The 15,390-nt window shown below is 42.7% G+C and overlaps 1 protein-coding gene across 3 annotated transcripts in view; it reads left to right on the top strand.

Annotated features, from left to right (window-relative positions):
• The first annotated feature begins 5,721 nt into the window (after positions 1 to 5,721).
• phc2b (polyhomeotic homolog 2b (Drosophila)) overlaps positions 5,722 to 15,390 on the top strand; it is a 32,608-nt gene continuing 22,939 nt past the window's right edge. For 2 of the 3 annotated variants that reach the window (XM_076096810.1, XM_076096808.1), the window contains exon 1: positions 5,722 to 5,854. The gene's annotated coding sequence lies outside the window, so the exon portion shown is untranslated. Of the gene's footprint in view, positions 5,855 to 13,908; positions 13,994 to 15,390 lie in introns of all 3 variants that reach the window. The other variant, XM_076096809.1, reaches the window with a different exon arrangement.

Genomic DNA, 15,390 nt, shown 5'->3' with positions numbered 1-15,390 from the left:
TAAAAGCAAACACAACCGGACTAACCAGAGAGGAAGCAAACGCACGCAGCCTTTCATTTCAGGAATTTTCATTGTTTCAGGGGAACAATTAACCACGTTCCTGAATGCTATTTTAAACACATTTCACTGGCCTGAATGACGACAACGTGTTGAACTGAGACAACTGGTTGAACATTTATTTTACAAATGTTTATCCATCCATCCATTTTCCTCCGCTTATCCGGGGTCGGGTCGCGGTGGCAACAGGCCAAGCAGGCTGACCCAGACTTCCCTCTCTCACAAATGTCTATACATTCTTTAAATCTCTTCTTTGAATACCAAACAATTCATAGATTTTGTGCATAATGCTCACACTAACATCATTTTCCAAAGACAACCACATAATTCTCCACTACTTATAAAAATGAATTCGGGAAATCACACTTGGTCGGTAAATCTAAGGCTATTTTATATGATGTCTCATCTTTGGTTTGTCCAAATGAGTGTGTGCCTGCCTGGAGGAGCCTGAGCAGTGAACGTGCTTTGTAGACAGATTACATGATGGCGCCCCCTTGTGGAAGACAAATGCAAGAACATCACACGACTTAAAACATCTGTAAGAGAGATAAACATGTTTTCTGCAGTATAGATGTACATCCCCCCATACATCTGGATCCAGTAGTCAGATAAGCTTTTTCCTGGATGAATAAATGTAATGAGGGACACACCCTCCGCCTTTAAAAGTCTTGCTTTTGCTGGGTGTTTTCACATGTTGTTATAGTGAATGTAGTGTAGTGTTGGTTTGGATCGTTCCATCTTGATTGTGACTCACTAAAATGCTATGATGCCTGACTCTGTGGTTGCTTTTCTTGATTTTTGTTATTATCGTGTCGTGCATGGATAATATGCCCAAACCAAACAGCCTCACAAGACACCATCATTGAGAAAAAGAGACCAGAAACCAGAGAATCCATTTTGTCATCGAGACTGAATGAAAACATTTCAAGATTTCATTTAATATAGATTTTCTAAATAAAATACAATGAAGTAAATACAAAAGAAAATGTGATTCATTCTCAACTTCCCCTAATTTGCATGATTCACACAACCTGGTTTATTTTTAAACTGCCAACATCAAGCGCCCGAGGTAGGATTCCTGATCTCAACTGTGCTACTAAAAGACCTTTGACTTCTTGGTACATTTACTAGAACATAAGGTTCATTGCCATGATCGCGCTTGATTTGAATATAAGTTTTTCATTTTGGTATCTTTCAGCCTTTTTTTCCAACTTTACCAAGTAACTTTCCTCTAATTGTATGTTGAATTATAAATGATTGCTGTTCATGTATTGTAAATTGGCTCCCTCAAAAACATCATGAAGTTCCGTTGCCCATGGAAAAGAAGAAACATTTTCTTATTGACCCTGTGTTCTGAGATATTAATCAAACGATTCTTCTAATCCATGCTGCAACTCAAACAAAAAAACTTCAGCTCAGGGTTTGTCTTATGTGTGTATTGCTACGTCTTGTAGGTCTCCTTGTAGTTACGGACAAGATGTTCAATCAGAGGGTAAAAGCAGATTTTCAACCTCAAGTTGAAGACAAGTACGTGTTGCGTCATAAATAATCCATCCTCTCGGTATAAATATTTGCACAAACACGCAAAGTGACTCATCCGGGGCTCGAATGATTCACGCTGCATCAACGGGGCCGACGACTTCAGTGACTGAATTTCAATTAGAGTATGTGCGAATTTAAAAAAAAGGAAATATTGCATTATAATAATGAGAAAGTAATATAAAAGTCACATTTTATACTCATGCCGGTCTAACTATCAGGTCAAGATGTAACCTGATAGTAACTTACCTACTGACTGAACTTCTGTAGACTCTTTGGACTCTTCCTGACCTCCACCTGAGGCTAAATCTACTCCTTTATTCAGTCACAAGAGAGTCACTATACAATATGTATAACGTGTACAAACTGCATGTATAAGCTAACAAAAGTGGTGCTTTCCTTGGTTTTATGGGGGGTTTTGACAATATTCTCTGGGACAAAAATCGATGTTGTGTTTTCTTTAAATGACAAAGCGTTAATGCTTCCAAGTGGCAGTCAGTTCTGCTCACTCACAGTTTACTGTTCCCTTAAAGGGGCATCTTCCCGCTCTCCCATCACCTCAATCTATAATGTAGTGCAGTCATTATGTGTCAGAGAAGAGCTCGTCATGAGTTTTAAGGCTGATTTATTCAACCTTGAGATAAAGCGACAGATTGCTTTAGCTGTGAACTGTTAAACATGGAGGTCGTTTAAAACTTGCCACACTAAACTGTATTCAAGATGGCGTTGAATTAACATACAGTTTTTTCTTAGAACGAATCACGAGCGTAATGGAAGATTAGACACCGTCTATTTAGATAGCCGGTGGTATAAAGATATAATTGCAGATGGCTGAATCTTTGAGGTTCATTTAGGTCACAATATAAAATCGCAGCAAGTAATGCAACAGCTTTAGATTATCGAAAAGAGATGTGAAAAGAGACGATATTCCTGTCAATTCAAATAATTTCCCCTGAGAATTAAACCTTTACATTGTAAGAATTGTACTTTACTGGGTAAGATCAGTGTTTTATCATCATTTATCAAAACATATTACATGAGCAAACACTACCTGTGTGTTTCTCCAGCAGGAGGCTGTGCTATCATGTATTCTCACAGAAAATATTTTCTTCAGCTTTGATCAGCTATAATACTCAAGATAAATGCTTCTTCTTATCTAATTCCCCCCTGGGGATGAATAAAGTTTATATCTATCTATCTATCTTTCTATCTATCTATCTTCTTCATGTTTTGTTTTGACCCTAGCGCTGGTCAGCAGGGTTGAAATGGTAAAACACATTCAACTAGAGGCCATCTTACGATGCGATCACACCAGCAACGATGCATAGTCACTGGGGAAGGGGCCAATTCTCATAGCACCCCTTACTTCCGGCGCCCTAGCTCGACCCACACCCATCTTCGAACTCGGCCTTCATTTTGATCTAAACTACACACCTGGATAATTACGGGCCTCCATCTTCCACGGTGGTGGTGCTATCACTGTCATAACATCTGTCCAAGGACAGAAATATAAACACCTGGAAAAGTACTTGAAACCTCTTCTGTAGTAGTTCTTGCTACAGTAGAAGTCTACAGGACCACATTTTGCCATGACACACACACACACACACACACAAACACGGTAAAAATAATAGACCGTATATAAGAAGTCGACATAGTAACTATGACGTCACCATTGATTAGTGCGCTGCCGTTTTGAAGCCTTAAGTTCGACATTTTGGCCTTTGCTATCTTGGCTTTTTACAACCAGATGTAAAACCAAACGCTGAATAAGGCGCTTTTAGGCGACCACAATGTTATAGTTAATTTTCGTGAACTGCAAATACACGGAGAAAGGGTTAAAGTTGTGAGACGAAATAATAATATCTCATAATGTTCCGTTTCAAACCAGTGAGCAGCACCGTGCAGACACAGAGACACTTTGCTTGCTGATAGAGAAGCAACCACCCAATCCCTGACCTTGTTGAAATGGAGGATCAACCAAGCTGAACGGGAGCCCACATAAATATTCCATTAGGATTCTCATGTATTATCTACACATTACATCTGGCCCATTATCTTGCATAAACATCACCGTGCAGGTATGTTCCAGCCCAGCAGAGCAGTGCTTGAATTTAGCGTCACCTCTGCAGCAACATTAATATCACACAGTGTGTCTGGCTGCGAGCCCATTATGCGCCTTTGGGGATTAACCGAGTAGCTGGAATGATACTGTGCTCATGCTGATGCTGCGAGCGAGGTATCAAGGGAGCTATGAAAGACCAGATAATTAACTCAAGGGCCAAGCAAATAAGTCATATTCTGATAAATTATTCAGTATTTGCGGGCGGATGTATGCACTCCCTGCTCATATTGCGAGGAACACAATAGCGACTCACTGAAACATTAGCCATTCATGGCTGATCGATTTATCACCGTGCTCGGTCGCTTGGATTCAATGCTTGTTGTCCAGCACGAGAGAGAGGATCTTCAATCATCTTTACTGTATTTGATATTACCGGGCCATCACAATATTTCTCATAGGACGCACAATATATACACAAGAGACCAAGTAAAGGTTTTGTGGATGTATGCACAGTCTCATCATTCTCCTCTAGAGAATGAAAGAACATCACAATAAGAAAAGAAAAAGAAGTTCAATAAAATATTTTTAAAAAGCAGTTAAAAGAATATAGAAATAAAGTACTACATTTGAAATAAATATATTAATTTAATTTAATAAATGTCCAGGCTATGGTTTTTTTTTTGCTGATGAAGACCGAGCAATGGCGAGGGAGAATTCAGAGAAAGCAAATACACACATTTTTCAATTGAGATTATTTTGTCGCACGAACACCAAAATGGTCTTAATTTAGGGGCAACAATCCTCTATTGTTTATGGAGATATTAAACAATAAATTGTACTTTGTAGTGATTAGCCTATGGACAAGCAAGTAAAACAGTTGTGAAAGAAAACAAAAGCTTCCTCTGACCTGCTGAAGTGCTCAAAATCCCAAATCTCGACCAGCTAGTGGTCCCGTTTAGAATATATCTTCATCTTTAAGACTTTGCTCTGGTCCTATGGTCACTATTAATATGAATAGTAGAATGTGACTAAGTGCATTTACTCATATAGCCGTCTCACACTCGCAGGTCCTCCTCAACACGAACACTGTTCACACAAACTGCAACACCTCCGAGCGCACGCAGTCCAGCATCCACAATATAGTCAGCCTGCTACTGCTTAAAAAGGTCAGAGATAATTAGCAACAGGTTATATCTGTGCCAATTAACCCTGAACCACTCCCACACATCTCTCCCCTGCAGCTGAGCACAGACCATGCCCACTAACACAACTCAGTACTGTTAATGTTGGATGTACTTCTACTTTATACTTTATTCAACACAACTTTATACTTCTAGTATACAGTTTCTTTCATATAAAGCAGGGATATTAATCCAAACGCATCATATATAATAATAAAACCATTTTACTGCACATTAAGTAGGCCTACTTTTACTTTATACTTTGGGGCATTAACTGCAATATCAATGACATAATCATGAACCTTCTGTATCAACCATGTTCTCTTATAACTATACTTCAGATCTGATACATGCATACACCTAGACTGATCCTTACCGTTCATTTTTTTATTTCTTTATACATACTGTTAACTGATCTTGACATTGTATTTATTGTATATATTTTGGATTTGCACCTTATCATTGTTACCTTGGAATTTACACTCTATATTTGCACTTTTCCCACTTTTTCATGCAACTGCTGCACAGCAAATCCCTTTATCTATCTTATCTTATCTTCAGTAAATTCTGCTTAAACTTCTATAGGTTTTGAATGCAGGACTATTTCTACTGTTGCTACTTTTACTGTAGTAAAGGATCTGGATACTTCTGTAGCTGAAAGTGTAAATAGAGGACAGTGCAAGGGTTAAATCCCTTGTTGCCATGGAGATGAAGCCAGCGGTAGCTACTTGACAGGCGCGTGGAACCAGCCACAAGGCGGGCGGGGTGGAGAGGGGAGGGGAGGGGTTGGACCTGAGGGGAGGAGGGCTGACAGCAGAAGGGGCGGTGTCAAAGAGCATACTCTGTTCTGATTGGTCAGATTGACGTCACGTTGTCAGCTAGGAACGCAAATGCAAAATAGTTGCTCTGGCCCACCCCTGCTCTGCTCCCTCTCTGAGCCACCGTCCACAAATGGTGAATATCAGGAAAAACAGCCAGGGACTGCGAGGCTACGAGGCTTTTTACGATAACGGTAAGTTGATTCTTCGCACAGGGTGTCACGCTCGGCACGGGCGGGGGTCAGTCACCGCGTGTGTATGTAACGCTACGTGTGTAATGTATGTAACGCTACGTGTGTCGGAACGCGTAAAGTTAACTGGTCGTATTAGCTGACGTCTTCCCGTCCGGGGCCCCAAAACAACAACAGCAGCAGCGTTTGCTTCTAGCTTGCTTGCTAACGTTGTTTAACGGCCACGTTTAAGCCTGCAGTGTCTCCATAAAACCAGCTAAAACTAGAATCCGTGTGGTGGTGAACAACAACCCAAGTAGCTCTAGCGTTAGCCAATGTTGTGAAGGAATTCAGTACCCGCGAGGGAAGGAGAAAATGAGCTATGAATGGAAGTCAGTGCGTGAGAAAAGTGTGTTCACTGAATGTTATGGCCAGCGACAGCAACTCTTGCCTCATCCTTCTAAAGACGTTTGCTAAAGTTAGCCAGGTGCTCGCCACAGGAACTTCGGTCCCAGAGGTCATGGCCTTTGGCACAGAGGAGGAGTTTCGTCGTTAAGTGGAGGTCATCACCCCGATGCTCCAGGAGAGCTGGGGTAGTGTGGCCGTGGCCCTCCAGTGACCTGAATGTAGTCAGAATAACATCACCGCTACAGCCAGCCCTTCAGCGCGTCTGTGTTTGGTTTACACACTGTGTATGGTCACGTGGGTGTGTTGGCACCTGGGCTGCTACTAACAGTTGTTTTCCATTATAGATCATGCGTTTTTTCTCTCGCTCTTATTGCTTTGTTTATTTCCCAGAATGCAAGACAACATCTTCAAATTGCTATAGTCTGGAATGCAGAGATATGGAGTTTTCTAGGAAATTAGCATTTTTGCATGGAAAATGACAAACAATCAATTGCTTATGTAAATAGTAACTGATAGGATTTTGTGTCTAAATAGCTGATTTAAAGTTTCTGTCAATGATGTGTCATTTCAGCTCTCCGACACATGATTGACTTTTTCTCGTCCAACACACAAATGTGTAGAAAGCGTATCTGTAATACGAGCAAAGACGTCACATCACTGTAACTTTATGCTGATCAGTCGAAAACAACCAGCGCCGAACTTCTACAGACCGAGTCAAATAAATAGATGTAAAGATGTAATATCGGTGCACTGCAAAACATCAAGACTGAGTAGGGTTCACCAAGTGGAGAAAAAACAACAACACACACTCACTGCTAATCACACTCGCATGCCACTCTTTCTCAGATGCTGGATGAGTAAATTCGTGGCTCGTTAAATGAGCGACAAAAGTGAGAGCACCGAGTGCATTTGACTACAGGCACACTCGAGGTGGGGCTCTTAATGGGCAGCGTGTGTTGTGGTTAACTCACTTTGCAATGGCCTTTGTTCAATTAGGTCACACAGCCGCTTTACAAGATGATGCCTGATGACACGTGCCACCTTTCACATCCGTTGGGAACCACTGAGTGGTCAAGACTTTTAGGGGAGTGTCTGACGACGTAAATATGAAACATAGGAATGGACACGGGTTAAGTTCCAGTATTTTGCTTCACTGGGCAACATGACTACTCATCAGATAAGGTCACTTCAGGCCATGGGTGCCTCAGATCCCGAGCACCTACAATTGTTGCCTATGGTACCACCTCCTCATATGAGGGTCAGATCATGCCCAGTAATTTGCTTATTTCAGAAATATAAAAAGCAGCAACAGGCTCAGTGAAGAAGCTCATAGATTTTCCTCACGGCTGCCGGGGTTAATTACAGGGGGGGGGGGGGGGCGCTCGCTTTATCCACTTACAGAAAGGCGGGCGGTTATTATAAAATAGAGTGACTCTTTTTAAACATCGCACAGTGTGGGAAAATTAGCCCGAGAAAATTGCACATCCATTCTTATAGTTGACACCTGGTCTCATGCATTAAGCTGTCGTGTGCTATTTATCTCGGCGTCATGAAAAGGCTGATTTGTTTATTGTGAGAGCCACACGTCACACTCGTGTTTTGTTTAGACATATTTGCAGGTGAGATGTGACGCTCCGTCATCTGTGCCCACTTTACTTTCTCTTGCTTCTTGCGCTACATCTATCAGAGGAAAGCGTGAGCAGCATCAGAGGGGCTTGATGCCTTCACTCAGGAGGAAATAGTTGGATTGATCTTATTCTAGTGCAAAAGCAGCAGACCTGGGCATGCTTTCATTGGCATTACACTCACCAGATGTGTTCCCGTATGTGCGATGTGCCAGTTGCAGTCACAGTGAAAAATCTCTCAAGGTTACCGCAGATGTGGGAAGTTGAATCTCTGCAGGAGCGTACGATTAGAACCGCTTCTTAGTCGAGGGCTTGAATCACACGCTTGGTCTTTCCAATTGAACGTTTTCTTTGTCGTTGCCATATATTGAGGGATAGGTGGGTGTGGTTCTGAAACAAATATGAGAGAAATATACAGCAAATTGAACCACAGCATATAAATACACGTGTTATGGAAGAAATGATCATTGTTGCCCTTCGTTACTAAACTAACTTAACACATGAAATGATGAAAATATAGCAAAGGATAGTTCGACCACAGCTGCCATAATCCAAATGCTCGATAACAGCTCCTATGCACAGCATGAACAGGAATTGTGGTGTGTAATAACAGCTATTTAACAAAGGTATGGTAATTATTTACATGCAAAACTTAATTAGAAACACCTGATAACGTGAAGATTATTAAAATCAGCAATGTGAAGCGCCACGAAGAGACAAAGCACAAATCTTTTGAGCAAACATACCCACTCACATCAGAAATGAAGGCACATAAAATAAACAATCTTAAGAGACAAATATGATCAGAGTCCTGATTAATTAGCTGTTTAACAATGATGTTAAAAGAGAGGAATAGAGCTGAAACAAGTTTTAATAACCACAGTGGATGCACATTTCTCTTATAAGATGAGAATAATATAATATTCTGGCTTTTTTGGTTGACATCACTTCACTCTGAATGAACTGAATTTAGAGCTGCAGGGCAAAGACAATTCACTTAAATTCATTTTTCTTAAATGAAGTACTTTATTTTACGATGCACATTTTTCAAGCTGTCTACGGTTCCTTTACTTGTCTGCTGCTAACAATCTCTTCATTGACAATAATTAGAGCTGCCTGTGGCATCAGCTAATAGCTGCACATGATAGGTGGGACAAACGTCAATCAATGAAACGACCAATCTGAGCCATTGAACATAAAACAGCCATGCTTTCTCATTCAGTCTCTTTTTTTGTTTTTACACACAAACAGCCAGAATTTCCATTTATAGTCACCTACATGTTGTTAGTATGTGTGCAAGACATCAGGAAATAATTGCTTTTTTGTTGTTGTTGCCAATTTCATGTCTGATTTTGTAATAACAAGTGCATATTTGTTCATCTTTTTAGATCTCTTTATGTGCAAATGTGACAATTATTCAACGGGTTTGAATGGGTGAAGTCATCGACATCCAACTGTGCCCTGATAAAAAACGCTGTGATGACTGAAGGGAGCAGAATCTGCGCTTTATTCCGTTGTTGTCGGCCTACTGACAGTCGGCATGATACGGAGAAGCTTTACAAAGATCCACCTGCTGGAAAAATGCAGGAACAGAGATGTTTGGAAACGTTTCCCTGAGCAAATGTCACATGTTTTCTTCCCACGCGTTGAAGTAATCTGTGCTCGTCACACCAAGTGATTGCAGGCAGCTGGAAAATGTAGTGTTTGTATTCAATACAGGTACAAATATAGAGGAGTGGTGTTTAGTCCCCTGCACCAAGCAGCACAGTTACAGCGGTAAGAGTCTGTTGGTGCAGACTACAGTCAAAGCGGTGTTCCACTAAAGTAGATAACAACAGCATCCGCCACTTATTATTAATATGAACAGCGTCGGTCAAAGATGTTCGTGAAACGGTTCATCATATTAAAAGGCTGTGCTTTTCTTTTTTTTTTTTTCTTTAGATAAACACAGGAAGTGCATTCCAAAATGTCAGATGAGATCAAAGAGCACTCCGACCCAGTGGTGACCTTTAAATCCATCTCAGGGAGCCGGCTTATAGATGATCAGCTCGACCTTTGCGTCTGCTTTGAACAACACAGTGTGTGATCAGGATGTTTGTTATGAGATTAATATTGTTCCGAATGAAAGGGAAATGAGGTCCTTCATTTCTAACCTCATTAGCATACATATGAATGCCATGTCATTTTGGTCTTCTAGTTCATAGAAAGTTGATAAAGGAATACATCCTTGCAGATATCCCGAGTCTCCGGTGACCTGGAGGTGTCTCTGTTATCCCTCTGATGTGGGGCCTGGTCCACTGCTGGCGTTGATGGAAATTTAAAGTGCTCGTGTCTGATGAAGGCAGCGAAGCGCCACATTTTTCCGTGCTGCTGCTCATCTCGGCTCATACCTGACCTATTTTATTTCTCCTCTCGGTGCGATCGACGCCCGAGAGTGATGCCTCGGAGACAGCTCTGATTGAACAGTCGGGATTGAAGCTCGTTGCTAATCTGCGAGCTTTGCCAGAACTATTTAACTGCGGTATTTATAAATCGTTTCGTTTTCTGCCACAGTCTGTCTCTGTGCTTCTCCGTCTGCTTCTCCGTTAACAGTTTGAGCGTTTTTTTTTTTTTTTTTGCGAATTTCACCGAGCAATCGGCGCTTCGCGGGCCGGGGGCCTGACTAAATAAAGCTGAACATGAAAAAGACCACGGCCCTCTGGGGAGAGTCAAGTGAAAGGGTTTTGTATCTTCACAGCATGAGGCGATGTGTGCGCTGGAATGGACACACACACACGCTCTGCACACTTAACCTGGAAAGCAGCCAGCGTCTCTTTGTGCTGGCTTACTCGGCTGTGGAAGGTCCGTCTGAGTGAGACGGCTCAATTACGGCTACCCGACCAATCTGGCCCCGGGATCAGGGGGTATCTCTGTCTTACACATTGTAACAAAGGCAGTGCCCTGCTCGCTCTGTTTGGACAAGACCCATCGACCGGCGTAACCCTCGGGGGACACCGAGGAAATGCTGCTCTGGAGAGGAATCTGACTTTTACTGTTATCATCTAAACAGCAGGGCTTTCCCTCTCAGTCATTAGAAATGAACCACAATATAGGAGACTAGAGATGCACCGATACTCTTATCGGTCCGCTGAGGACTCAAATAGCCGGATCAGGTGTCGGTGACAGTGGGCCAATCTGGTATTGGATATCATTATTTTAGTAGATAACAATTCAGTACATTTATGTATTTATTTGTTGCATTTTGTTTAACAAAGTTAGGAAAGCAATGTTTAAGTCGAGCCTGATGTTGCCTTAAGAATGATCCCAGTCACTTCCACACAGTGAGGCGTACAGCTTATTGACTAAACGCCGCTATCGGATCGGTACTCGGTAGCCCGGGTATCGGGACTGAAAAGGTCAGACCGGTGCGTCCTTATATATGACATGTACGTTAAGATTTGTTAGTCCATTAGTTCAACATGATCACTGCACTGAACTTACTTTTTCGATTTAAGAATCTGTGTTTTAAATGTCAGAAGAACTTCCCCTTAAGAGTCGACGCTGGTTGTTTTTCCACAACCAAGAGTCCAAAACTCAAAGATATTAAAGTTACAATTTCACATAAAGCACAAAAGCTGCAAATCCTCTCATCTGAGAAGCTATTTATCATTAGAATCTATTATTGTACATTTTCTGTCGATTGACTCATCAGCCCTATAATCGTGCATACGGCGTAGTTGGTTTCTTTTCTTTTTTTTTCCTCCTTTTTTTTTGAGGAAATTTCCAGCCGCTTGAACACTTTGTCCATAAAACTTGATGAGCCTGGCAGGCAGATGTACATCCTCCCTGTGTGATTATAAACAGGCACTGCTCACCAAAAAATAATTGAAGACAGACAAACTCAACCAATAGACTCATCCCTTAAAGGAAGAAACCATTATCTGTTTTTAAAGGACTACGGTGTTTAATTAAGCAGCTCGTGTAGCTCATTTGTCACTTGACATGGTTTCATTTAAAAGTTTTCACATAAATCATAACGAGTATAGAGTTAGTATGTTTCCATCAAACTTTTTAGTGCATTGGTTGGCGATGTCTTTGATGTAGGTGTCTCAAAGCTAAGGCTCATATGGTGCCTAGACCATTTATAATTATGCTGCTCCCACCATGAGCTTGTTTGGCGTCAGCGTTCTTAAAATTAATAATGAGCTTGAATGCTCTTTTGAACAAAAGGTGTCTGGGGCTTATTTGTTTTAAAGCCCCTTGCCGCCTCACTTCACTGCGACCGCTCTCTGTTGATCTGAGAGTCCCGGGCTCTCAGATGTTGACGTCCATCATCAAGCGGCTCACGCCGTACTGAGCCGCCCCGCTCCTATCTTTATTTTACTTTTGATCCCTCAGCTCTGTCTGCCAAGTGTCAGACTGGAGGCTTGCGATGATTCCGGCTGCACCGCCAGCTAATCTATATGCTAATGAGAAGATGATAATCAATGGGGATCATGCATGGTTGGCCCCAATCAATACCACATTGCACCGGCAAACGGTTCAAATGGCTACATTTCATAGAGCCAGACGGTTGGGTGGCGCGCTAATGTGGCGGGGCAGAGCATAAGTATGCCATTACCCTCTGGTTTTATCTTTCCTATTTCACATCAATGAATTCTGTTGTTAAAGAGAGGTTTGGATTCAGCTGCAAAGATATCCCGTTTCAATTTTAGGGAGAGGGTTGCAATTTTCTAGTCTAATTGTTGAGCATTTTATTTCCATAACTGCTATGAGTCGGAGGTTTGATGCTTTCCTGCTGCGACTTCATAGATCCTGAAGTATATTATTAGTGGAGTTTGGATTTTAAAGGTGCGGTTTTAGCAGGATTATGGTACTTTAAAAAAAAAAAAAATTATTCTACCTCACAACTGACAGTTACTGGGTGATGGGCGTCTTGACGGATCATGATTTTATTTATTTCATAGCATCAGTGTCAGTCACAAAATTGATGATGATTACTGTGCTACTAGTCAGATGATGGGTTCAATGCTCTGGCCGTGAGTTACTGCTCCTGTCATGTTATGATACAAAATTGGCCCACTTACTGCTGCTGGTTATTTGTGGAAATAGTGCTTTCTATAACTTTTCCTGTCGACCCTCAAATTTGAGGCACTGAAATGGAGACATCTGTTTTCACCTGTCCAGACGTAGACTAAACAAAATAATGCATATGCTGTCATTAAAATCAAATACCTCATTACCTTGGATTTAACAAAAAAACAATTAGGTGGTGATTACACAGTCTACCTTATGTTGAAGGGTCTAAGCATCCTAAAAAAAATCAGTATTCAGGCAGCAGCAGAGGGGGAGGGGAAAGACAGGGTAAAATCATTACCATCATCTTCATTAGAGAGCGTCCTGCTGACCAATGAGCACGCTGCTCTGCACGGGGATTCCATAGGCACCCCGTTGGCTGTCGCTAGGATACCAAATAATCAGGAGGCAGCCCGCGGCCTGGTTGGTGGAGCGGGGTGTTGATGCTGTGTGTTGGGGGTAGACGAGAGAGAGGTGCTGGGTTTTTTTTGGGATACGGCACGGAGAGACGCGCTCGCACACACACGCGCTCATTCATTCAGTCCGTCGGCCAGCCAGCCAGGCAGACAAAGAGGAGCAGCATCCTGCAGGAGGACCGCACGCTCCCGGGGGATGGGGCATCATACCCCTGCATCGCGTTGGGGGGGCCAGAGGAGGTAGGAGCACCGGGGTTAGGGGGCTTTGTCTCAGCAGAGTACCCCATCACACACACACACACACACACACACACGCACACACACACGCACACACACACACAAGCAAACATTGCTCAGGATCTCATGGCTATTAAAGCCATTATCGCACATCTATCGATTTGTGCGGCGTTCCTAGTGGTATTTTTTTTTTAATGTGGGTCGTCAAGAGTTTTCCTATCTGTGCACTGAAGGATGCACACTGATGGAGGCTACTGCACTTCCTCACTGTGATCTAAGCTCTGTAGAGACAGCCAGTCTGTCTGACAGTCTCTTAACCGCTCTCCTCTTCCTGCAGGCCACGCAGATCCTCCAGACACAAGTCTGACAGTCGCTTCTTGCGGTCTTGTAATGCCAGCATGAGCAGATCAATATGTTCTCTGGTGAGGAACACATTGTGTTGTTATGGTGCTGACTGGCTGTTTGCTGGAACTGCTTTGATTTGCTTTCAAACACTCTTGGCTTCACCACTTTTCGTGGGTACCATCTCTAAACCATCTCACGGCATGCTTGTAGATGTGGAAGTGGGGTTAAGGATTGGAGTGTGTGTGTGGGGGTGGTTGTTCTCTATTGCATCTCTTCACTGATGGATGGCTGACTCCCCTCAGAAAGACGGGGCATGAAGGCATCATTACCAGAGGGGATTCCCTCCCCTCTCCACACATGGTGGGTAGCAGACTCTGGGATGTAGGCTAATGACGGCATACTGGCAGAGCTGGTGCTTTGTTTACAACCAGAGAGTCCTCTAGATATCAGCTTCTGAATGGAAACCCACTGTTCCTTTGTTTTGGGGGACGACAACTGATTTTAGTTTTTATATTTTTACTAAATTTAATTTCTGCCAGTTGAGGGGGGGGGGGTCTGGGTTTGATATTCATGTTTTATTCAAAGTGTCCTCATTTCTTGGGATGACCCCAGACATGCTTGCTTAGAGAATAGTGTTCAAGAGATTTCTTCTGTTTTGCATGTCAAAGCATATTTAATTTAAATGGTAGGATGCTATTCAGTCACTAATTGCCTAATTCATGAGCAGCTATAGAGCACAATTCTCCAAACAAAAGCCAAACTCAACTTCCAGTCTGTTTCTCATTCACAGATTTAGGGCTGATCTGCTTTTGCCATTTCAAAGAACAACATTTGGTTTAGTGAGATTGCAGTTTGTTTCCTCGTCTGCTTTGTGGCATAAGTGGGCTGTAGAGCCGTGTTCTTTGGCCCCGGCCCCTAATCCGTTCAAAAGAATAATGAGGAGGAGGAAATGGCTTAAGAACTGCAACATGGCGGCAGCATTGGTCCTTATTTAATTACTTCCATCACACCCTCTTTCCACTCCAACCCCTTTAAAACCCTCAACCTGCTCACTCAACCTCCCCCCCCTCTAACTTAATGCTCACATCTCTAACCTCAAGGCTAGAAATTCCATCCTCCCTGATTTGGCCTCTCTTTTCAGCTCTGTCACATCCCCCCCCACATACACACTCATTAATCCCACCTCGTCCTCTACACACCACCAGCATCTCAAGGCCTCCTGTCCCATCTGAGCCCTGCTTTCATCAAAGAAAGACCTCTGAACTTTCTCCGTATTCTTTGAACAAACTTGGCAGTTGCCTCCACCGAGGAAGGATCCTTCCTCTCCTCCCATCCTCCTCTTCGCATCCACTCAGCTGTCACGCTGAAGCCTCCTCCATCTCGTCTGTCTGCAGAGCTCTGAGCCTCTTCCTCCTCCATCTCGTCTGTCTGCAGAGCTCTGAGCCTCTTCCTCCTCCATCTCGTCTGTCTGCAG

The sequence above is a fragment of the Anarhichas minor genome, unplaced genomic scaffold, assembly GCF_050575085.1.
Source record: "Anarhichas minor isolate MPS153535 unplaced genomic scaffold, ASM5057508v1 ptg000023l, whole genome shotgun sequence".
Taxonomy (NCBI): domain Eukaryota; kingdom Metazoa; phylum Chordata; class Actinopteri; order Perciformes; family Anarhichadidae; genus Anarhichas; species Anarhichas minor.
Note: the sequence above shows the minus strand (reverse complement) of the source record. Positions and strands in the feature narration are given on the sequence as shown.